At 40.5% G+C, this 25,054-nt stretch overlaps 1 long non-coding RNA gene across 2 annotated transcripts in view; it reads right to left on the bottom strand.

Annotated features, from left to right (window-relative positions):
- LOC141277224 (uncharacterized) overlaps positions 1 to 20,234 on the bottom strand; it is a 41,088-nt gene extending 20,854 nt beyond the window's left edge. For both annotated transcript variants that reach the window (XR_012328272.1, XR_012328273.1), the window contains exons 1-2: positions 20,121 to 20,234; positions 14,520 to 14,586 (exon numbers count right to left, since the gene is read on the bottom strand). This is a non-coding gene — a long non-coding RNA (uncharacterized lncRNA). The remainder of the gene's footprint in view (positions 1 to 14,519; positions 14,587 to 20,120) is intronic.
- Between the last annotated feature and the right edge of the window lie 4,820 nt (positions 20,235 to 25,054).

Here is a 25,054-nt window from a genome sequence, read left to right as displayed (position 1 = left end):
TAAAAAAGAGACCCATCTCAGCCAAAAATAAATAAATTTTTTTTTATAAAAATCGTACAACTGAGAAAAAAAATCAAATGTACAAAGCCAACCCAGAACTTGACCTCAATTACACCATATACCATATTCAAGTGGTATTCTCAATGGGAATTAATGGCATTCCCAAGAAACTAACACAATGGTAAAAACTGCTGTAAAGAATTTTTTTTTTAATGTTTAAGAAAAAAAAAAAAAGAAGTGGTTTAAACCTTTATCAGAAATGAACAATATGGAAAGCACTCAATGCCATCAGAGTCCTCCTTTGTGGTAAAAAGAGCGTGACCTTAAACTTTGAGAGCTATCTCCTGCACTATCCCCTGTGCTATCACACGCAAAACACAATATGACAACAGGGTATGTGACCTGAGTCTTCTGTAAGAACCTTCACTTCCTCTAAGGTAAAACAATTTCCAAGTGTCACTTTAAACATTCAGTTTACTCTCTGTTGTGGGTTGAATTGTGTCCTCAAAAAAGATATGTTCATGTCCTAACCCCTGGTACATATGAATATGACCTTATTTGAAAATAGGGTCTTTGTAGGTATGATTAAATTGAGGTCATACTAGGTCAGGGTAGGTCATAATCCAATGACTAGTGTCATTAGGATGTTTGGACACAGAGGGAAATTTTCACACAGAGAGAATGCCATGTGACAATGGAGGCAGAGACTGGAGTGGTGCAGCTAAAAGCGAAGGAATGCCCAGAAATGCCAGGAGCCACCAGAAGCTAGAAGGTGTGGAACAGATTCTCCCTCAGAGCCTCCAGAAGGAACCAACCCTGCTGACACCTTGGTTTCAGACTTCTAGCTTCCAGAACTGTGGTACTTTGTTATGGCAGTCCTAGGAAACTAATATATTCTAATTCTTTCAGGGTCCTGTGGGCATCTGCAAAAAGAAACTAAGATCACATCAGAGGAAGTACTGGATCTGAGTAGTACCACATTCTTCAAATCAGTTAATATTACAGCTGCTTGGTTTATGGAAACTACTTTTCTGAATCAATGTAACTTGAAATGTTATATATACACATAAATTTATGTGTATATATACACATCATCTACCACATTCAGATTATACTAATGAAGAAAATCTCATTTTAAGACACTGAAAAGTATTTGAGGAATACACATTAGGAAATTTATCTTGATGAACAACTTCTGATTCTGTAACTTTTGATGTCCAAAGATCTCCCCAGGAAAACTCTAACCAGTAGTTTGCAGATGGTTGGTGTTAATTTACCCATGAAGGGTAAAGACTTTGGTACAGCTCTGCACGGGTCTTCGTCTTTGCAATCTCAGAAGCCTAATATTTTCCCAAATCAGGCAGGTGTGATCAGGTCCATAAAACCAGTTCACACCAACTCAACCCACAGAGGCTGATTTTTCCAAAACAAAGGACCAACCCATTAATTTTCAACCTCACTTTCAGTGACCAGACTCCCCTCTCTGCTACCCACAGCTTCCTCACTCCTGATAACAAGTAATCAAAGAACTGAATGGAGATCAGGAGACAGTTTGGCTAACATGTAATAAAGAGACGGTCTAAGCTAGAACCTGGAACATTCTCCTTCCTCAGCCAACACTACACTTGAATGGAACTGGACAACCTTTCCACATCCACTAGTCCATCTGTCCTCACTACCACCATATGGGGTAGACACTGCCACCTGTATTTTACAGGTGAGTAAACTAATGCTTAGGGAGGGAAGAGGGCGGTTCATCCATTACTTCAACAAATACTAAGATAAACAACAATGTCCTACTGTATAGCACAGGGAGGTATATTCAATATCCTGTAATAAACCATAATGGAAAAGAATATATATATATATATATATATATATATATATATATATATGTATAACCGAATCACTTTGCCGTTCACCAGAAACTAACATAACATTGTAAATCAACTTTACTTCAATTTAAAAAAAAAAGACAAATACTAATGAAGCCCAAGGCAACAGGGTAAATAGTAGGCAGCATGTCCTGACCTCAGTCAAATGCTCTCTTCACTATACCCCACTGCCACTTCTGGAATGTGCCTTCCCAGCAATGTAGAACACTTCTGTCTACAAGACCACGTCTCCCTTCCTCAGAAAATGCTGTATAAATAAGAGAAAACTGCTACTCCTGGTGCTTCTATTTTTCTATATATTTCACACAAACCCCAATATATTACTATATTACCAATAACCCAAACATATAACAAGTAATAAGATCACAGCTGACCTTACACCTTGAACAGAACTGGAAGATGCTGTACTCTCTTCGGACAATGTGTCTCAACAGCAACACATTCACAAATCTTGCATGCCATATTGTAAGTATTTTATGTTGATCTCCTTAGCTTCAACTATAGATCTCCTCAAACTCCAGCAATACTGCCTATTAGGACTCTGCTGCCCCCTTACTTTGTAGGAAAGTAAACGTCTGACTTTACCCCATCCTGCTGTTTTGTTCTATTTCTTGTATGTGGGGATCATGCTGGTCAATGCCAGTATATGAAAACACTCCATTATTGGGGATTATGAATTGATATGCAGTCTGTGCCACATAAAACCACAACATAGCCTATTCCCTCAGCTACTGCCTAGGTATCAGCATATGATCACAGGGAAATCTGACTAACGATATTGTCAGCAAAATGAAAAACACTGCCAAGCAACTACACAGAGATGCCGGGGCTTAATGGTCACCAGTCAATCCCATACCAAGAAACAATTTATACCTCTAACCTCCCCAAGGGCTAGGAAATTAATGTACTCTATTGAAATGACCAAAGAAAGATATGACCAAAGGAAAGAACAAAATATCAGATATTAAAGCAAACACCCTTTAGATACACAGAAGTGTTCTCTGTCAAACCTATATTCTGAGATAATTTATAAACTTCAAGCATGTCAACTTACAGACTTAGGGAAATTTTTACATATGTGTTTTTACTCTATCTTGTTCCAAATAATTAATAAGGGTTCTACCTAAGAAAGGTGATTCCCATATGGAAGCATCTCATTACCCAATATTATTGGGGTACAATATAGTTGACACACAGACATACATAGTGCCAAAGCTTTTCATTGCAAGCTTTTTCTAGTGCACCTTTCTAAAATATACTAGACCCATCCCATCCTTCTTTAACAGCTGAAATAGTCTTTGATTATTTATCTGTCTTTTTGACTATTCAAGGTCAATTATGACCATCACTACTGTATTATTTTCAAATGTAAGACTTACAATTTTTCTTTTTTATATCTGAAGTTAGGGCTCTTTCTTACAATTAATATGTATTTAATGTTGTATATTTTCCTCTTAAAAGCTACTATTAAGATGAATGATTTTTCTTTCCAATAGGAACTGTATCTCAGAATAACCAAACAGTTTACAAGGGGTATTATACAAGTAATACAGTTAATAAATAGTGAGAGACTAGAATAATTGGTTGACAACATCTTACAACACCCAATAAATTAATGGGCCTAGACAAAGATCAATAGTTGCTAACAATATAAACAGAAAGACAACTAATTAGCTACTTCTCAACAGAAATGAACATCACCTATGGAATTATACTGCTAAAAAAGAACCTGAATCATGTCACATCTCTAGACATGCATACAACATACAAGAAATAACAAGAGGCAGACAGACTGGCTAAATGACACCACAGGATACAATTGGCACAATCTAGGTGTGGGAAACTCTAGAGGACAGAGGATCTGCTTCAACAATAACAAAATACTAAAAAAAAAAAAGAAATAAGATGAGGAAACCTCATAGATTTAACAACACTTAAGAGAAATCAACCACTATATAATATTCTCCCCAACAGTAGCAGAATACACATAAATAAATACACATTTAATTGATATTTATATGACATTCCATCCAAACAGCAGATTACACTTTCTTTTCAAGTGCGCACGGAACATTCTCCGGGATAGATCACATCTTGGGTCACAAATCAAGCCTCAGTAAATTTAAGAAAATTGAAATCATATCAAGCATCATTTCTGACCACAACGCTATGAGATTAGAAATGAATTACAAGGAAAAAAATGTAAAAAACACAAACACATGGAAGGCTAAACAATACGTTACTAAATAACCAAGAGATCACTGTAGAAATCAGAGGAAATGAAAATATACCTAGAGACAAATGACAATGAAAACACGATGATCCAAAACCTATGGGATGCAACAAAAGCAGTTCTAAGAGGGAAGTTTATAGCTATACAAGCCTACAACAAGAAACAAGAAAACTATCAAGTAAATAATCTAACCTTACACCTGAAGGAACTAGAGGAAGAACAAACAAAACCCAAAGTTAGCAGCAGGAAGGAAATCGTAAAGATCAGAGCAGAAATAAATGAAATAGAAACAAAGAAAACAAGAGCAAAGATCAATAAAACTAAAAGCTGGTTCTTTGAGAAGATAAACAAAATTGATAAACCATTAGCCAGACTCACCAAGAAAAAGAGGGAGAGGACTCAAATCAATAAAATTAGAAATGAAAAAGGAGAAGTTACAACAGACACTGAAGAAATACAAAGCATCCCAAGAGACCACTACAAGCAACTCTATGCCAATAAAATGGACAACCTGGAAGAAATGGACAAATTCTTAGAAAGGTATAACCTTCCAAGAATGAACCAGGAAGAAATAGAAAATGTGAACAGACCAATCACAAGTAATGAAATGGAAACTGTGATTTAAAATCTTCCAACAAACAATAGTCCAGGACCAGATGGCTTCACAGGTGAATTCTATCAAACATTTAGAGAAGAGCTAACACCCATCTTCTCAAACTCTTCCAAAAAATTGCAGAGGAAGGAACACTCTCAAACCCATTCTATGAGTCCACCAACACCCTGATACCAAAACCAGTAAAGATACTATAAAAAAAGAAAATTACAGACCAATATCACTGATGAATATAGATGCAAAAATCCTCAACAAAATACTAGCAAACAGAATCCAACAAACATTAAAAGGATCATACACCATGATCAAGTGGGATTTAACCCAGGGATGCAAAGATTCTTCATTATATGCAAATCCATCAATGTGATACACCATATTAACAAACTGAAGAATAAAAACCATATGATCATCTCAATAGATGCAGAAAAAGCTTTTGACAAAATTCAACACCCATTTATGATAAAAATTCTCCAGAAAGTGGGCACAGAAGGAAACTACCTCAACATAATAAAGGCCATATATGACAAACCCACAGCAAACATCATTCTCAATGGTGAAAAACTGAAAGCATTTCCTCTAAGATCAGGAACGAGACAAGGATGTCCACTCTCACCAGTATTATTCAACATAGTTTTGGAAGTCCTAGCCACGGCAATCAGAGAAGAAAATGAAATAAAAGGAATACAAATTGGAAAAGAAGAAGTAAAACTGTCACTGTTTGCAGATGACATGATACTACACACAGAGAATCCTACAAATGCCACCAGAAAACAACTAGAGCAAATCAATGAATTTGGTAAAGTTGCAGGATACAAAATTAATGCCCAGAAATCTCTTGCATTCTTATACACTAATGATGAAATAAAACAAAAGGGAGACAAAAGACATGTATGCAGAAAACTATAAGACACTGATGAAAGAAATTAAAGATGATACCAACAGATGGCGAGATATACCATATTCTTGGATTGGAAGAATCAATATTGTGAAAATGACTATACTACCCAAAGCAATCTACAGATTCAATGCAATCCCTATCAAATTACCAATGGCAGTTTTTTACGGAACTAGAACAAATCATCTTAAAATTTGTATGGAGGCACAAAAGACCCCGAATAGCCAAAGCAGTCTTGAGGGAAAAAAACGGAGCTGGAGGAATCAGACTCCCTGACTTCAGACTATACTACAAAGCTACAGTAATCAAGACAATATGGTACTGGCACAAAAACAGAAACATAGATCAATGGAACAACATAGAAAGCCCAGAGATAAACCCATGCACCTATGGTTAGCTAATCTATGATAAAGGAGGCAAAGGTATACAATGGAGAAAAGACAGTCTCTTCAATAAGTGGTGCTGGGAAAACTGGACAGCTACATGTAAAAGAATGAAATTAGAACACTCCTCAACACCATACACAAAAATAAATTCAAAATGGATTCAAGACCTAAACGTAAGACCAGACACTATAAAATTCTTAGAGGAAAACATAGGAAGAACACTCTTTGACATAAATCACAGCAAGATCTTTTTTGATCCACCTCCTAGAGTAATGGAAATAAAAACAAAAATAAACAAATGGGACCTAATGAAACTTCAAAGCTTTTGCACAGCAAAGGAAACCATAAACAAGATGAAAAGACAACCCTCAGAATGGGAGAAAATATTTGCAAATGAATCAACGGACAAAGGATTAATCTCCAAAATATATAAACATCTCATGTAGCTCAATATTAAAGAAACAAACAACCCAATCCAAATATGGGCAGAAGACCTAAATAGACCTTTCTCCAAAGAAGACATACAGATGGCCAAGAAGCACATGAAAAGCTGCTCAACATCACTAATTATTAGAGAAATGCAAATCAAAACTACAAGGAGGTATCACCTCACAGCAGTTAGAATGGGCATCATCAGAAAATGTACAAAGAACAAATGCTGGAGAGGGTGTGGAGAAAAGGGAACCGTCTTGCACTGTTGGTGCAAATATAAATTGATACAGCCACTATGGAGAACAGTATGGAGGTTCCTTAAAAAACAAAAAATAGAATTACCATATGATCCAGCAATCCCACTACTGGGCACACACCCAGAGAAAACCATAATTCAAAAAGACACATGCACACCAACGTTCATTGCAGCACTATTTACAATATCCAGGTCATGGAAGCAACCTAAATGCCCATCGACAGACGAATGGATATGTGGTACATATATACAATGGAATATTACTCAGCTTTAAAAAGGGAACGAAATTGAGTCGTTTGTTGAGATGTGGATGGATCTAGAGACTGTCATACAGAGTGAAGTAAGTCAGAAAGAGAAAAACAAATATTGTATATTAACGCATGTATGTGGAACCTAGAAAAATGGTACAGATGAACAAGTTTGCAGGGCAGAAGTTGAGACACAGATGTAGAGAACAAACGTATGGACACCAAGGGGGAAAAACCGTGGTGGGGTGGGGATGGTGGGGTGCTGAATTGGGTGATTGGGATTGACATGTATACACAGATGTGTAGAAAATTGATGACTAATAGGAACCTGCAGTATAAAAAAACAAACAAACAACTAAAACTAAACTTTCTTTGGGTTATTTGTATGGAAATACGTTAATATAAATATTTCAGACATTACATGAAATTTCTAAAAATCTTATATATTCTGGTATAATGTTATAATTCTAGTTATTAGTTTAAAATGTATATCTCAGAAATAACTAAATTTCCTTGTCAATTGCATTATTATGAACTTTCATCAAATCTTTAACCATGGTCATTTTTAAATCTTTTGTCATTTACAGACAGTTCTGGGTGTACTCTGATGCTTCTGCAAAAATGTTCCTATAAAAGGGTTCCATCTTCAAGGAATTCATGGAAAAGGCTTTAACAAGTACAGGTTTCTGGTAACTGACTATACTGCTGAACTGAAAGAATAAGCATTTTCAGAACTCTAATGGAAAACTGATGAATTCATAAAAGTGCTAACAAAAGATCAAGATAAAAAAAAATTAATTACACGAGACTGAGTGAACTGATGAGGATGATTATAATTTTTGTGACTTTCTGTCTGAATAAAAATAAAATAAAATAAAATAACAGAAGGAAAACTGGAAAATCCACAAATATGTGGAAATACAACCAATGGGTCAAAGAAGGAATCATAAGGAAAGGTAGAAAATATCTTGAGACAAATAAAAATGAAAATACAACATACCAAAACTTATGAGATGCAGAGCAGTGCTAAGAGAAAAATTTATAGTTGTAAATGCATTAAAAAAGATCTCAAAACAACCACCTAACTTTACAACTTAAGGAACTAGAAAAAGAAGCATACCTTAAGCTAGCAAAAGGAAGGAAATAATAAAGAGTAGATCAGAGGTAAATAAAATAAAGACTAGGGGCTTCCCTGGTGGCACAGTGGTTGAGAGTCTGCCTGCCGATGCAGGGGACATGGGTTCGTGCCCTGGTCCGGGAAGATCCCACATGCCGTGGAGCGGCTGGGCCCGTGAGCCATGGCCACTAAGGCTGCGCGTCCGGAGCCTGTGCTCCGCAACGGGAGAGGCCACAACAGTGAGAGGCCCGCGTACCGCAAAAATAAATAAATAAAAAATTAAAAAAAATAAAGACTAGAAAAGTCAATGAAACCAAGAGTTGGTTCCTCAAAAAGATCAACAAAATTGACAAACCCCTGGATTTAAAAAAAAAAAAAAATACAAAAAACTAAAATCAAATATAAAAGAGGGGACATTACTACCAATTTTACACAAATAAAAAAATTATAAAAGTACTATGAATAATTATATACCACAAACTCGTTAACTTACATGAAACGGACTAACTTCAGGAAATGTACAACCTACCAAGACTGAATCATGAACAAATAAAAAATCTGAATAAACCTGTAACTGGAATGAACCAGTAATTTAAAACCTACACAAAAAACAGCCCATGACCAGATGGCTTCACTGGTGAATTCCACCAAACATTTAAAAAAGAATTAACACCAGTCTTCCCAAACTCATTCTATGAGACCAGCATTACCCTTGTACCAAAGCCAGACAAAGACACTACAAGAAAAGAAAACTATAGATCAATGTCCTTTATGAATATTGATGCAAAAATCCTCAACAAAATACAAGCAAACAGAATTCAGCAGCACATTAAAAGGATTACACGCCATAGCCAAGTGGGACTTATTCCTTCAATGAAAGGATGGTACAACATGTGAAAATCAATGAGATACACCACAGTAACAGAATGAAGGAAAAAGCCACATAATCATCTCAACTGATGCAGAAAGCATTTGACAAAATTCAACACACTTTCATGATTAAAAAACCACTCTACAAACTAGAAATAGAAGGAAACTACCTCAACAAAATAAAGGCTATAAATGAAAGTCCCACAGCTAACACCATGTTCAATGGTAAGACTGGAAACATTTCCTCTAAGATCAGGAACAAGACAAAAATGGCCAGGATACAAAATCAACTTGCAAAAGAAAGTTGCATTTCCATACACTAACAGTGAACAATGTGAAAGGAAATTAAGAAAACAATCCCATTTACAATAATGTCAAAAAGAATAAAATACTCAGGAATAAATTTAAAGAGGTAAAACACTTGTACACTGAAAACTATAAAATGTTGCTGAAAGAAATTAAAGACGATACCAGTAAACGGAAAGATATCCCATGTTCATGAATTGGAAGACTTAATATTATTAAAATGTCAAAACAGTGCAAAGCAATCCACAGATTCAATGCAATTCCTATCAAAATCTCAACGAGGTTTTTTTTGCAAAAATTGAAAACTCCATCCCAAAATTCAGATGGAATTTCAAGGGACCCCAAATAGCCAAAGTAATCTTGAAAAAGAAGAACAAAGTTGGAGGCTTCCCACTTCTTGATTTCAAAACTTACTACAAAGCTATGGTATTCAAAACAGTGTGGTACTGGCATAAACACAGACATATAGACCAACAGAACAGAATAGAAAGCCCAGAAATATACTCTCACATATAGGGTTAAATGATTTCTGACAAAGTGTCAAGACTATTCAATGGGCAAAGAACAACCTTTTCAACAAACTGCACTGGGAAAACTGGATATCCACATGCCAAAAAAATGAAGTTGGACACTTTTATCTTATGCTATATACAAAAATTAAGTCAAAGTGAAACAAAGATCTAAATATAAGACCTGGGACTTCCCTGGTGGCGCAGTGGTTGAGAGCCCGCCTGCCGATACAGGGGACATGGGTTCGTGCCCCGGTCCGGGAAGATCCCACATGCCGCGGAGTGGCTGGGCCCGTGAGCCATGGCCGCTGAGCCTGCGCGTCCGGAGCCTGTGCTCCGCAACAGGAGAGGCCACAGCAGTGAGAGGCCCGCGTACCGAAAAAAAAAAAAAAGCCCACCAATTTAAATATTAATCTTATCCGAAAACATCCTCACAGAGACACCCAGAATAATGTTTGACCAAATATCTGGGCACCCCATGGCCCAGCCAAATTGATACATAAAATTAAACATCACGCACACAATGGAATACTACGCAGCCTTAAAAGGAAGGAAATCCTGTCACACGCTACAGCATGGATGAACGAACCTTCAGGACATTATGCTAAATGAAATAAACCAGTCACAAAAGGACAAATATTGTATGAATCCACATATGTAAGGTAAATAATATGGTATAAGTTCCTGACATTAAGCTTTTGATTGCAAAGAAATCCATTTCAAAAGCCATCCATCTTGAATAAACATTGTCAGGTGTATGATATAGCTACTAGCAAAACCAGATGAGGAACTGGGTCACCCACACCCATGAAGTTCCCCTAGAAAACCCTGGGTGACCCAGATAACGGACCATCTTGAGTGACGCTGTCTCCACTCTCCCGCATCCTAATTTCCTCTCTTATATTAAAATGAGCCAGGAATGAGTGACTCCATGAAACCCCAGGCACCCCACACTCACACCCTAATAAACGCAGAGCCCCAGGTGTTCTCTCTACCTTCGCCCTCATCATCTGGCCCTTGGACATGTTGCGTACCCTCCAGGACCTGTGAGTAATAAATCTTGTTCCTCTAAGTTCCCTGATGTTTTTTTGCAGAGTTCTATCCTACAGTCATAATAAGAATGACAAGTGCCGGCCCAATCACAACACTGGCCCCAGTGAGGGAAATGTCAGTGGGGCTTGCTAAGAGTAATAGGGCCCAGGCGAGTGCCTCAGGCATTCCTACTCAAGAACCTTAACAAAAACAGGCTGGGAACACAACACTAAAGTAGTCAAATTCAAAGAAACAGAAAGGAAAATGATGCTTATTGAGGGCTGGGGGGAGGGGGAAAGGGGAGTTACTGTTTAATAGGTATAGAGTTTTAGTTCTGCAAGATGAAAAAGTTCTGGAGATCTGTCTCATAACAATGCAAATATACTTAAACTACTGAACTGCACACTTAGAGATGGTTAAGATGGTAATTGTTTTAAAAAAGGACATTCTGATACTGGCTAGAGGAATGAGGAGTTATTATTTAATAGGCACAGAGATTCAGTCTGGAATGATGAAGCTCTAGAGATGGATGATGATGGTTGCACAACAATATGAATGTACTTAATGTCACTAAACTGTACACTTAAAATGTATACTCAAAATGGTAATTTTGGGGCTTCCCTGGTGGCGCAGCGGTTGAGAGTCCACCTGCCGATGCAGGGGACACGGGTTCATGCCCCGGTCCGGGAAGATCCCACATGCCGCGGAGCGGCTGGGCCCGTGAGCCATGGCCGCTGAGCCTGCACGTCCGGAGCCTGTGCTCTGCAACGGGAGAGGCCACAGCAGTGAGAGGCCCGCATACCGCAAAAAGAAAAAAAAAGGTAATTTTGTGTTATATATATTTTACACAATAAGAAAAAAGAGATAAGAGACATCAACCAAATGTAATATGTAGGTTTTATTTAGATCTCAATTAAAATAACTGTAAACAATTGGATAAGATAATCAAGAAAATATAAGAAGTGTCTAGATATTTGGTGATACTAAACCATTGATTTGGGGGAGTATTAGTAAACTGTGACTATCTTCCAGAAATAGATATTAAAATATATGTAGATTAGAATATGTCCTCTGAGATTTGCTTCAAAATAATTCCAAACTGTAGTGGGAAGGGGATAGATGGCACAAGATTGGCCAAGAGTCGGTATTTACTAGAATAAAATGATGGGCATGAATGGGTATATTATACTGTTTCGCTACTTCAGTTTATCTTTGAAGCTTTCCATAATAAAAAGGTTTTTTTTTTAATTAATTAATTTATTTATTTTTGGCTGCATTTCGTCTTCATTGCTGCGCACAGGCTTTCTCTAGTTGCGGCGAGTGGGGGCTACTCTTCGTTGCAGTGCGCGGGCTTCTCATTGCAGTGGCTTCTCTTGTTGCGGAGCACGGGCTCCAGGTGCGCAGGCTTCAGTAATTGCGGCACGTGGGCTCAGTAGTTGTGGCTCGCGGGCTCTAGAGTGCAGGCTCAGCAGTTGTGGTGCACGGGCTTAGTTGCTCCGCGGCATGTGGGATCTTCCCGAACCAGGGCTCGAACCCGTTTGCCCTGCATTGACAGGCGGATTCTTAACCACTGCACCACCAGGGAAGCCCTAAAAAGTATCTGTTAATGAATGGTATCTTAGAATCAAAGAGAGGAACTGTGCTGTCCTATGACAGAGCAATGCTCTCAAGGACTACTGAGGCTATGAGTCCTAAATGGCCTGAAGTAGGCAGAAGAATGGCCTACAAAGACATCCACATCAGAATCGCTGGATCCTGTGACTATGCTAAATTACATGGCAAAAGGGACTCTGGAGATGCGACTGAGGCTATACACCTTGAGACAGGGGTACTGTACTGAATTACCTGGTCCAAAATCTAATCACATGAGTCCTTAAAAGTAGAGAGCCTTTCCAGGCTTCAATCAGAGAGGTGAATTGGAGGAGGAGAGATTTGAAATGTGATGTTGCTGGCTTTGAAGATGGAGGAAGGGGGTCTCAAGCCAAGGAATGGCCTCTAGAAGATGCAAATCGTCCTCAGCTGACAGCCAGAAATAGAGATCTCAGTCCTACAACTGCAAGGAACTGAATTCTATCAACATTCTGAATGAGCAAGGAAACAAGATTCTCTCCTACAGCTTCTCCAGAAAAGAACACAGCCTGCTGACACCTTGATTTTAGCCTGGTGAGACCCATGTTGCACTTCTGACTTACAAAACTGTTCTATAATAAATGTGTGTGTGGTGTGTGTGTGCGTGTGTGTGTGTGTGTGTTTGTTTTTTTGGGCCGCATCATGTGGCCTGCAGGATCTTAGTTCTCCGACCAGGGATCGAACTTATCCCCCTGCAGTGGAAGTGAGGGGTCTTAACTGCTGGACTGCCAGGGAAGTCCCCTAAATGTGTGTTCTTTTAAACAGCTAAATGTGTGATGATGTGACATGGAAATGGAAAACTAATTCACGGTCCAAAACAGCTATGATTTTGAATGTTTCTGTCTGCCTTTTACATTTTTTTCTACCTTCCTTTGGTATAAGGCTAAGTCTATACAACTGCTGCTTATTTACCACTACAAATGGACTATGAGAGGGAAAAGCAAATAAACATTCATTCATTCACTCAACACCAACTACCAGATATCCGAGGAGTGCCTGCTCTGTAGCAGGCAGGCAGGATGGTAGGCTAGTCACTAGGGCTGTGATGGGAGCTAGCCTAAGAGCCCGGTGTGCACACTCATGTCTGTAGCAGTACCCACACTGGCTTTATTTACAGGCACCCTGACTCCAACCAACAGCAACCAGCCAAAGGGCATGTGCTGGGAGTAGCTGAGCTTAGCACAGTTTCCTAGATAACCGGTACCAGCTATTTGCTGGTGGAGGATTCTTAAAGTGGCTCCAACACCAAGAGCAGGAGTCACCTGAGCTGCATACTTAAGCAGCTCCCTGGGCCCCAGATCTTAAGAACAGCATGGATGGGGCCTGGGAGACTGAATTTTAATAAGCTTGTCAAGTGATTCTTAGGTATCCTAAGGTAGGAGAAGCAAGGCCATAGTGGGGTAGGAGGCCCAATTCCAGTTCTTTGGGAGTAACCAGGCTCTGAGTAATGACCACAGAGCCTGTAAGTAATGTATAAAACAACAGTGAAGGGGGAAAAAAAGTGCAAAGATCTGATGGTATCTATTTGTGTTTGCAGAGGTGAAATGTATAATAAGCATTGAAGTTTGCAGACCCTCTTCCAACAGGCAAAAATTGAGTTCACTTTGTTTACAGATTTCTTTGGCAATGCAACAAAAAGCCTAAAGAAGGCATACCGAGCTGTTAATACTAGCAAATGTTCAGTGGTATGGTTACAGAGGATTTGTACTTTTTGTACTATGCATTTCAGTGTTGTCTGAATATTTTAAAACAAATTATTTACTACAATTTCCTGTGAGTCTATAATTATTCTGAAATGAAAGTTTCAAAAAAAGTATTACTTGGTGGTGGGATGAACTGGGAGATTGGGATTACATATATACACTAACATGGATAAAACAGATAACTAATAAGAAAAAAAAAGTATTACTTTTGCTCTCAGAAAAGATTTAAAAGGATATAGTTTTTTTTAATTATATAAACTAAAATTAAAGTGAAATCAGCAAATTCACCAAAATTAAATCTTGGTATCTGCATTTATGTCCTCATCTAATTTTGCTATTTCACCCTGGGATCATCTAAAAACCAAGACACAAATTTAAAGAATATTTCACTTTACCTTTTAGCTACTGAAAGTCTTCCATATTGTCTTCTATGAAGTCTGACCAACGAAGACATCTTAAATCCTAGAAAAAAAAATTGTATTCTTCTTTTAGGATTAAGTAAGAAAATCATTTTCACAATACCAATAGCACAGTGAAACTTGTAAGTGGCAATGCTTGTTTCCATCACCCACCCTGCACCACAATACACCAATTTTCAAGCAAACACAGCAACGAAGACCAGCTAATCACAGCCCAGATACCCTCCCAACTCTATTTCTCTGCTAAAGAAAAAGTTTAAGTCAATAAAACATCTAGGGAAGACGCAGGGACACTGGCATCCCAAGGAATGGAGAAAAGGAAAGGAGGTAAGTAGGACACAGTGCAAATGTTTAATTAAACAAACAAACATGAATTTGATTTCATTGATTTCAGTTCCACTTTGGTGTCCTCTGTCTTCCCTCAGAACCACGTGCAGCTTGATAAGGAGCCATGGCAAAGCCAAACCACCACAAAGCTTCACACTGAACACAACTTGCAGGGATTCAGACCTGGCTGTCCCCACTCCAAAGGCCACGTGTGAAACGACCAGGCTGCACCGGGTCACTTCTATAGGACTGCATCGTGGGATCGAGGAACAGTTGTGATGCCAGCCCCATACCCGGCACAGAGCCACCACCAGGGAGACAAAGGTTTTTAGAATACACTTCCTAGTTATGGAAAGAAGAAAAAGTAAAGCAGCATAAGGAGAACCGCCAGCCCAGGAAGAAGAGGGAAGCATTCCATGGGAAATGATCTGCATCACGCCTGGCACAGAATAAGTGCTCGAAAAACAGCAGCCGCTTCTATTCTCGGAATGACTCAGCTGCAGACAAGGAAATCAGCCTGTCGACTCCCCAGTAGACCCCTGTCCTTGGAAGCCTCAGCAAACCACAGCGACACATCAAGGACCTTCACCGTGTGGACACAGCCTCAGGCACTTTTGAAGCTGACACACAAATCCTGCAGCTCGAGCCAGACTCATACAGTAGGGTCGAGAAGAGAGAGGCCAGCTGCTCTGCTTCCCCATGAAAGGAGGCGGCTCCTGGGGCCTGAGCCATACTTCAAATCCACTGATCACATCAAACACACGCTGCTGGGGGCAGCGGGTGAGCGAGGTGTTCAGGTGCTGGAGGGCGAGGTCAGCTGCAGGGACCCATCGTGTCGGTGTTGGGGAGCCAGGGATGCTTCAGGGGTCTTAGGCAGTGGCGAAACACACATGCCTTTGCAAACACACTGAATGCGCTGCCCTTCAGGCCACCTCCTATTTTTCACCCTAATTGGCATGTTTTCCCATCTCCTCAGAAAGAGCCCTGGGAGACGTTACATAGCTCTAAAAGTGTGGTCTTTGGAGCGAGACAATCTGGGTTTGCGTCCTGACTCCAGCTGCCTCCTTGGGCTCACCACTTAACCCGAGGAGCTACCCACTCCCAGCACTGAAGATTAAATGAGATAACCTTATGTGCAAACACCTTGAAAGCACAGTACCTGGTACAAGGTAATACTCATAACCGTGGCTCCTGTTATCGACTCAATTTGCAAATGAGGATACCGAGCCCCAGACAGGTTAAGCGATGGGAACGCTGACCTTGCCATCAAACCGTGGGACTTTTTTCCTCTACCACACTACCCCCAACTGATCTGCTTCTCCAACAAACCTTAAAAATCCTCCAAGGATAAATTTTCATCTACCTGGAGGCTTGCTGACTTGACTCAAGGAGCTAACAGATCAATATTTTCAGAACACGAGTAAAGTTGGCCTTGAGACTATGTGAACTTGGGACTGGGGTTGGGTCCCTATAATTGATATAGGTAATCACTACGGAGTGATTACCACATGGTATGAACTCAACAGATTAATTACGGTGGCCAGGTCTCAAGCTCAGATCCTTACAGAGTCTGGGTTGTACTAGGATGACCATCCATCCCAGCTCGAGCACCAAGTCTCACATCCTGTGAACCTGCTCAGCACTAGGCCAAGTGGGACGGCTGGTCTCTTGGTTGTAGCATAACTGAGTGAAGGAGTAAAAAGCTGTTCTATCTCCGTCTGGGTTTTCCATTTCTGAGAAGCAGTCATGTACAGTGGGGTATGAGCTAGGGCTCTGAGGCCAGCCTCACCTGGTTTACATCCTAGCTCACTGCTCACCAGCTACAGGACCATGGGACAACTTACCCAACCTCTCCACACCTGTCTCCTCTGCTGTAAAAATGGAGCTAGTAGACCCCTGACCTATAGGGCAGAGGTCCTCAACACTACCGATATTTTGGACCCTATCATTCTCTGCTGTAGGGGCGTCCTGTGCATTGTAGGATGTTTAGAAGCATCCTTGACCTGTACACTCTAGACACCAGAAGCACCAACCCCACCAAGTCATGGCAATCAAAAGTGTCTCCAGGCATTGCCAAATGTCTCCTGGGGGGCAAAATTGTCCCCAGTTGAGAATCACTGGTCCAGGCAGTGTTGTGAGGATAAGTGAGGTGATGTACACATCAGATTCTTTGCAGGGTCTGTTTCTACAGGAACAAACAGACTAAAGCCTTAGTGATAAAGCAGGAAGGTGGTAAGCCAAGAGATGAGCAAACGGGACCTGGGACGGGCCAAAGGCTGGCAGCCAAGCGACTGCTGGGTGGGACAAACCCTGCGAATGGAGCCCAAATGGCCAGCATCCTTCTCACATGAGCCTGGGCTTCTATTCCACCCCAGAGGCAAAAGGTTGAGGGGATTACTCCTTAGCTGCTGGCATAGGGCCGTCATAGAAAACAAAATCCTCTCTCACTGTACATAGTCCTTTCCTCTTGAATGTGTTCATATACTTGTGAAGTGCACCTGTTCATCAAATGTTGAGTGCTTACTGTATGTCAGGTATACAGCGGTGAAAAAATAGACAACAGTCTCTGCCCTCATGGAGCTTGAAACATATTGTGCTGGTTTGTGTGTAATGCATTTTCAACCAATAAAAATGTGTCATGATATAAACAAAAACAAAACAAACAAAAAAAAAATTTCACACCTACTAGGATGGATATAATCCAAAGGAGAAGTGTTGGTGAAGATGTGAAGAAACCAAAATCCTCATATAATGCTGGTGGGGATGTAAAATGGTACAGCCTCTTTGGAAAGCTGTTTGAGAGGTTCTTAAAAAGTTAAACATAAATTTATCGTATGACCCAGCAATTCAACCCATCTACCCAAGAGAAAGGAAACATATGTCCACATGAAGACTCGTATGTGTATGTTCATATAAGAGTTATTCACAAAAGCCAAAATGGTAACAATTCAAATGTCCATCAACTGGTAAACGGATAAGAAGAAAAAAATGTGGTATATCCATACAGTGAAATACTATTCAGCAATAAAAAGGAAGTACTGATATATGCTACTACACGAATGAACCTCAAAAACTTTATGCTAAAGTGAAGACCAGTCACAAAAGACTACATATTATATGATGATTCCATTTACATGAAATACCCAGAAAATGTGAATTCACAGAAATGGAAACCAGATCATTGGTTGCCTGGGGTAGAAAGAGGAGTGACTGAAAATGGGCGCAGGGTAATCTTTTTGGTGTCACAGAAATGTTCTAAAATTGACTGTAGTAATGGCTTATGGAGATTTACTAAAAATAATTAATTAATTAGTTTATTTATGGCTGCAGAGCGTCTTCGTTACTGCGCATGGGCTTTCTCTAGTTGCAGCAAGCGGGGGCTACTCTTCATTGCAGTGCACGGGTTTCTCACTGCGGCGGCTTCTTTTGTTGCGGAGCGCCGACTCTAGGGTGCACGGGCTCAGTAGCTGTGGCTCGTGGGCTCTAGAGGGCAGGCTCAGTAGTTGTGGCACACGGGCTCAGTTGCTCCGTGGCATGTGGGATCTTCCTGGACCAGGGCTCAAACCCGTGTCCCCTGCATTGGCAGGCGGATTCTTAACCACTGCACCACCAGGGAAGTCCCCAAAAAAATCATTAAATTTAAAATGAGTGAATTCTATGGTGTGTAAATTAAACCTCAATAAGCTGTATTTTAAAAATGAAATCAGACCTCTGGTTTGGAAAGTGAGGCCCAATTTGGCCAATCAGATGTTTTGCCGGACAATTTCCATAAACTAGTAGGCTAAATCGGCAACTCCTGGATTTTGCTCAAAATATAGTTAAAACATGGATATAATAAACACAGTAGAGAATGGTAGTAATATCCTCTGCAACTCTTTAGAAGTATAATGAAAAATACTTGAGCTGTCAACCTAAGTGTGCAAGGGGGAAATTAGTTTTTCCTCCATGAGCTTGGGGACAGGATCACTTGACCAGCCAGGCAAAATGACACCTCACCCTAGAAGGTAGTGGTAGCCCACCCAAAAGCAAGTGCTGGGGATTCCAGTGCATTCTCAACACTAACTGAGGGCAGCATTTGAAAGCCAACACTTAATTGCAGGTGGCCTCTTGTCTGCTCTCATTCCTCCATCACAAAAGAGTCACAGCAGGACACATTTACCTTGCAAAACAGTCTTGGCCTCTACTGTCCTGGGACTGGGACAAAGCTGAAATACAAAGATGACCCAAAAAAGTAAATCTCAGTTTGGGGCTTTCAAGATCCAGTTCCTTCAAGGGTAATATTGACCTTAACTGATTTTCCCCAGGCACTGAGCTCGCAAACAAGACCCAACCCTGCTATACTTGCTCAAATGCCTCTTTCAGGCCGAGGGCAGAACTGTCTTGATCGCCCCTGTACCCCCAGCCTACCCAACGCTGGCTTCAGATGCCACTAAGATACCGACCTAGATGTGAGGGTTACAGGGTGAACAAAGATAAGAGCTCTATCTGCCTTCCGGGGAAAAATTCATTAACAAACGTTAAGCAGTCAAAACTAATTAATCACCGAAAGAAAATCACAACCGCGCGGTAATGAGCAAGGAAGCAGAGGCACGAAGCTAATGGTGCAACAGGAGGATATCTCTGCTCGAAACCTTTATCCATATTAACGTCTTTAAATATCAAAAGATCCTACAAGATAAGTTCTGTCATTATCCCATTTTAGGGGTGAGAAAACGGAGGCACAGGGAGGTAAAAGAACTTAGCCAGGGTCACACGGCTCAAGTGATCCACCCACACTCATATCTCTCCTGACTCCAGAAGCCTGGTGTAACCGCCAAATTTGCTGCCTCAATAAACGTGGGAGGAAGGAATTAATGGAGCCAGCCACAGCACATTAGCAAGAGTTCTCCCAAGGAGGGAAAGGGACAGCGGGCCGAGGAGAGGCTGATCGAGACAGCACCGACCTGCATCTGGTGAGGACTCGACAAGGCGGGAAGGCAAGGGGACCTGCCGGGAGGCTGTAAAAGGACGCAGGAGGGGCCTTGAGTGGCTGCTGGAGATTCCCGAGTTCGCTCCGAGGCAAAGCGTCCAGCCCATCTGCCCACTTCCCATCTGGGGAAACTGAGGCCCCCAAGAAGCGAAAAACCGAGGATGTGAGGCGTTGGCCCCGCCTGGGCCTCCCTAAGCTGCCATCCTCAAGGTCATTGAGGGCGTGGGGGCTGGGCTGCGTGAGGCCAGGCCAGGCCCACCTGCCCTCGGGGAGCCACTTACCTGGCCGCAGCACACCTCCATGGCTTCCTTAGGCAGCCTCTGCGAACCCCTTCCCGCCAGCTTCTCCACTCCCACCTTGCCCTGCGCGCCAGCGGTCCCGCCCCCGGCAGCCCCGCACACCGAGTCCGCCTGGGCAGCAAAGCTGCCAACAGCGCCCCTGCCGGCGGGGAGGAGCAAGCCGCGCACCGCTTTGCTCTCTATTCCTTTCCACTTCTTGTGACTTTTCCTTTCCCTTTTTTTCTTCCCTCCCTCTCTTTTGTTTCCTTTGTCTTTCATTTTTTTTCAATCAGACAGCTGTTCTTTCATTCATTCTTCCATTCAACAAGTTTTTGTGTGCCAGGAACTCTTCAAAACGATGGGGATAAGGCAGAGAAGACAATTTATTCTAGTAGAGAAAGACAATAAACCAATGGCTTTCGAACATTTTTACCACCACCCACAGTTGCAATATATTTTACATCACTTTCCAGTAAACACAGACAGATACACATGCACATATATGAAACTGAAACTCGTTTCACAAAACAATACTTATCTTGTTAGACTGGCAGCATCTCAAAAGATGACCAGGGGGTCTTCTCTGGTGGCGCAGTGGTTGAGAGTCCGCCTGCCGATGCAGGGGACGCGGGTTCGTGCCCCGGACCCTGAGGATCCCGCGTGCCGCGGAGCGGCTGGTTCCATGAGCCATGGCCGCTGGGCCTGTGCGTCCGGAGCCTGTGCTCCGCAACGGGAGAGGCCACAACAGTGAGAGGCCCGCGTACCGCAAAAAAAAAAAAAAAAAAAAAAAAAGATGACCAGGAAACCTGCTATCAAACAAAGCTAACTTTGTTAGACTTGCTGCAGTAATGGAGAACACCACCTTGACAATCTGAGTGGGGGAAGGTGAGGAAAATAAATTTATAGGGTTGGGGTCTGGACTCAGGTGGTTCTAAGCAGGTCTTTCAAGAGAGGAGTCAATTGGGATTGGGCAACAGTCACAACATAGTATTTTAGGATTGGTGAACACAGCAAGGCAAGGGTCTTAAAGCAAGTTTCAATAAGTAAGGCTGCTGTTTGATATGCAAGCTGTTTTCCCAATGACCAATCCTGATGGAGGTCCTGATGGGAGAGCCCATCCAGGAAACCATCCAGATAAATAGGCTTGGATGAAATCCCTAGAGTAATTTATTGGTTTACAGCCTTCTCTTACTGAGCACAAATTCATTTTTGCTGTATTCTACAGGTCAAAGCAATAGCAAAGAGCACCCAGACTCGAGAGAATGGGACACAGACCCACCTCCTGATATAAGGAAGGTGAAAGAATTTGTGACCATCTTAAATCCCCCATACTTGGGTTATGTGGGAAATAAGGAGTTCTTTCTTCTAAGCTCAAGAAAGAAGAGGGATAAGGCAGACTGGATTGCCTGGGCACTGGAGTTATACTTTCCTTTTGGCACGGACACCTAAATGTAACTTTCCTTGTACTATATAGTGCCAACCTTGAGTCTCAAGGTTGAATCTAGTCTCCCTTGAGTGAGCTATTTGTAACCAGCTATTAATATTATATCCAGAAATAACCAACAAAACTCATAAACCTAGAAAAAAAGGTTAACATAAAAGCAATTCTTTCCCTCTTTACATTACAGTATATGGGCACAGAATGAAAAACAGAATGACTACAATAAGCCAACGATGATTTAAAGATCAAAATAAGGAAGGCAAGTTGAGGTTTTGACCCAAATTTTGTGTAGAAGCTACTTTTTCTGCATGTCACTTGATCTGATGGTCACAGAGTAGCTATGTTTCTTGCCTTATAGTTTGTCTTTAGAGGAATCTAAGGCTCCTCAGATGGTTGTCCAATTGTCAAAGGGTGATGAATGGATCAACAAAATGGAGTATATACATACAGTGGAATATTATTCACTCTTAAAAAGGAAGGAAATTCTGATATATGCTACAACATGGATGAACCTTGAGTTCATTATGCTGAGTAAAATGATTCAGTCACAAAAGGACCAATACTTTATGATTCCACTTACATGAGGTACCTAGAGTGGTCAAAATCATAGAGATAGAAAGTAGAATGGGGATTTCCCTGGTGGCGCAGTGGTTAAGACTCCGTGCTCCCAATGCAGGGATCCCAGGTTCAATCCCTGCTCAAGGAACTAGATCCCACATGCATGCCGCAACTAAGAGTTCGCATGCCACAACTAAGAGTTCACATCCCACAACTAAGGGGCCCATGTGCTGCAACGAAGGAGCCCTTGAGCTGCAACAAACGAGCCCATGAGCCACAACTAGTGAGCCCGCCTGCTGCAGCTAAAGACCCAATGCAACCAAAAAAATAAATAATTAAAAAATAAATCTAAACTATTAAAAAAAATGAAGAAAGTAGAATGGTGGTTGCCAGGAGCTAGAGGAATGTGGAGTTACTATTTTATAGGTACTGAGTTTCAGTTTGGCAAGATGAAAAGGGTTTTGGAGATGGATGGCCGCGATGTTTGCACAACAGTGAGAATATCCTTAACTGTGCCAGAATTATACACCTAAAAATGGTCAAAATAGTAAATTTTATGTATATTTTATTACAATATAAAAATCAATTTTATAAAAAACAGAAAAGGTGGCAAAGAGTCTATCCCTCATATCTTCAATGGTTTTGCCCTTTTTTTTTTTAAACTTTTGAATTTTACTTTATTTATTTTTTTATACAGCAGGTTCTTATTAGTCAACAATTTTATACACATCAGTGTATACATGTCAATCCCAATCGCCAAATTCATCACACCCCAAGCCCCACCCCGCCGCTGCTTTCCCACCTTGGTGTCCATACGTTTGTTCTCTACATCTGTGTCTCAATTTCTGCCTTGCAAACTGGTTCATCTGTACCATTTTTCTAGGTTCCACATATATGTGTTAATATACGATATTTGTTTTTCTCTTTCTGACTTACTTCACTCTGTATGACAGTCTCTAGATCCATCCACATCTCAACAAATGACTCAATTTCGTTCCTTTTTATGGCTGAGTAATATTCCGTTGTATATATGTACCACATATCCATTTGTCTGTCGATGGGCATTTAGGTTGCTTCCATGACCTGGATATTGTAAATAGTGCTGCAATGAACATTGGGGTGCATGTGTCATTTTGAATTATGGTTTTCTCTGGGTATATGCCCAATAGTGGGATTGCTGGATCATATGGTAATTTTATTTTTAGTTTTTTAAGGAACCTCCATACTGTTCTCCATAGTGGCTGTATCAATTTACATTCCCAACAACAGTGCAAGAGGGTTCCCTTTTCTCCACACCCTCTCCAGCATTTGTTGTTTGTAGATTTTCTGATGACGCCCATTCTAACTGGTGTGAGCTGGTACCTCATTGTAGTTTTGATTTGCATTTCTCTAATAATTAGTGATGTGGAGAAGCTTTTCATGCACTTCTTGGCCATCTGTATGTCTTCTTTGGAGAAAGGTCTATTTAAGTTTTCTGCCCATTTTTGGATTGGGTTGTTTGTTTCTTTAATATTGAGCTGCATGAGATGTTTATATATTTTGGAGATTAATCCTTTGTCTGTTGATTCGTTTGCAAATATTTTCTCCCATTCTGAGGGTTGTCTTTTCATCTTCTTTATGGTTTCCTTTGCTGTGCAAAAGCTTTGAAGTTTCATTAGGTCCCATTTGTTTATTTTTGTTTTTATTTCCATTACTCTAGGAGGTGGATCAAAAAAGATCTTGCTGTGATTTATGTCAAAGAGTGTTCTTCCTATGTTTTCCTCTAAGAGTTTTATAGTGTCTGGTCTTACATTTAGGTCTCAAATCCATTTTGAGTTTATTTTTGTGTATGGTGTTGAGGAGTGTTCTAATTTCATTCTTTTACATGTAGCTGTCCAGTTTTCCCAGCACCACTTATTGAAGAGACTGTCTTTTCTCCATTGTATATCCTTGCTTCCTTTATCATAGATTAGCTGACCATAGGTGCATGGGTTTATCTCTGGGCTTTCTATGTTGTTCCATTGATCTATGTTTCTGTTTTTGTGCCAGTACCATATTGTCTTGATTACTGTAGCTTTCTAGTATAGTCTGAAGTCAGGGAGTCTGATTCCTCCAGCTCCGTTTTTTTCCCTCAAGACTGCTTTGGCTATTCGGAGTCTTTTGTGCCTCCATACAAATTTTAAGATGATTTGTTCTAGTTCCGTAAAAACTGCCATTGGTAATTTGATAGGGATTGCATTGAATCTGTAGATTGCTTTGGGTAGTATAGTCATTTTCACAATATTGATTCTTCCAATCCAAGAACATGGTATATCTCGCCATCTGTTGCTATCATGTTTAATTTATTTCATCAGTGTCTTATAGTTTTCTGCATACAGGTCTTTTCTCTCCCTAGGTAGGTTTATTCCTAGGTATTTTATTCTTTTTGTTGCAATGGTAAATGCGAGTGTTTCCTTAATTTTTCTTTCAGATTTATCATCATTAGTGTATAGGAATGCAAGAGATTTCTGTGCATTAGTTTAGTATCCTGCAACTTTACCAAATTCATTAATTAGCTCTAGTAGTTTTCTGGTGGCATCTTTAGGATTCTCTATGTATAGTATCATGTCATCTGCAAACAGTGACAGTTTTACTTCTTCTTTTCCAATTTGTATTCCTTTTATTTCTTTTTCTTCTCTGATTGCCATGGCTAGGACTTCCAAAACTATGTTGAATAATACTGGTGAGAGTGGACGTCCTTGTCTCGTTCCTGATCTTAGAGGAAATGCTTTCAGTTTTTCACCCTTGAGAATGATGTTTGCTGTGGGTTTGTCATATATGGCCTTTATTATGTTGAAGCAGGTTCCTTCTGTGCCCACTTCCTGGAGAATTTTTATCATAAATGGGTGTTGAATTTTGTCAAAAGCTTTTTCTTCATCTATTGAGATGATAATATGGTTTTTATTCTTCAATTTGTTAA

Source organism: Tursiops truncatus, chromosome 19 (assembly GCF_011762595.2).
Source record: "Tursiops truncatus isolate mTurTru1 chromosome 19, mTurTru1.mat.Y, whole genome shotgun sequence".
In the NCBI taxonomy this organism is placed as follows: domain Eukaryota; kingdom Metazoa; phylum Chordata; class Mammalia; order Artiodactyla; family Delphinidae; genus Tursiops; species Tursiops truncatus.
The sequence above is the reverse complement of the archived record's forward strand: the minus strand, read 5'-3'. Positions and strand labels throughout refer to the sequence as shown.